This window comes from Octopus bimaculoides, chromosome 5 (assembly GCF_001194135.2).
Source record: "Octopus bimaculoides isolate UCB-OBI-ISO-001 chromosome 5, ASM119413v2, whole genome shotgun sequence".
Taxonomy (NCBI): Eukaryota; Metazoa; Mollusca; class Cephalopoda; order Octopoda; family Octopodidae; genus Octopus; species Octopus bimaculoides.
The window spans coordinates 20,845,920-20,846,667 of NC_068985.1; the positions used below are offsets into that span (position 1 = coordinate 20,845,920).

At 35.4% G+C, this 748-nt stretch overlaps 1 protein-coding gene across 10 annotated transcripts in view; it reads left to right on the forward strand.

Moving 5' to 3' along the window:
* Positions 1-748, forward strand: part of LOC106875793 (uncharacterized) — a 605,848-nt gene that overhangs the window by 342,854 nt on the left and 262,246 nt on the right. The window lies entirely within an intron of this gene.

Sequence of the window (748 nt, forward strand, 5' to 3'; positions counted from 1 at the left end):
AACATTGAGGGTTAAGCGTCTGGATGAAGACTTATTGCAGCTTCAGTGCCAGATATGAAATGCTCAGCCTTTAGCCAATATACAAGCATACTTTCAATATTCCCTACTGTGATTATATATATCCTATAACACATAAATATATATGCATGTGTATTTGTGTGTGTGTGTGTGTGTGTGTGAGAGAGAGAGAGAGAGAGAGAGAGAGAGAGAGAGAATTTAGAGAGATATATTATCCAGGTGGATACCGTGGTAGCTCTCAGTTATGTTCCAGATTATGGCTAACTGCATTGATTAGTATTTAATGTCCATGACTACTAGGAGTTGTCACTCATGCTGCAAATTCTTCCAATGGGTAATTCCATGTTCACTTCACTGGCTGGTAATATTATCCAGAGTGGATATTTGCAATAATCATGACACAGAATATGGAGACTGGTACATTCTCAAAATTTACTTCCTATTATTTTACAATGTCATACACCATATTTTTACGGTTACAATGACCTACACATGTTTAAACTGCACAGAGTATGAGCAGTTGCATATGCAACCAGGCATAATTTTCTGTGTAGCTTCATTCAGGGTCTTCAAGTCAAGCTGGTTCAAAGACCATTCACTGCGCAGTTTAAACATGTGCAGATCATTGGAACCATAAAAATATATTCTGTATGACATTGTAAAATAAAAGAAAATAAATTTTGAGAATGTACCAGTCACTTTACTCTCTATCATTATATATAAATATATA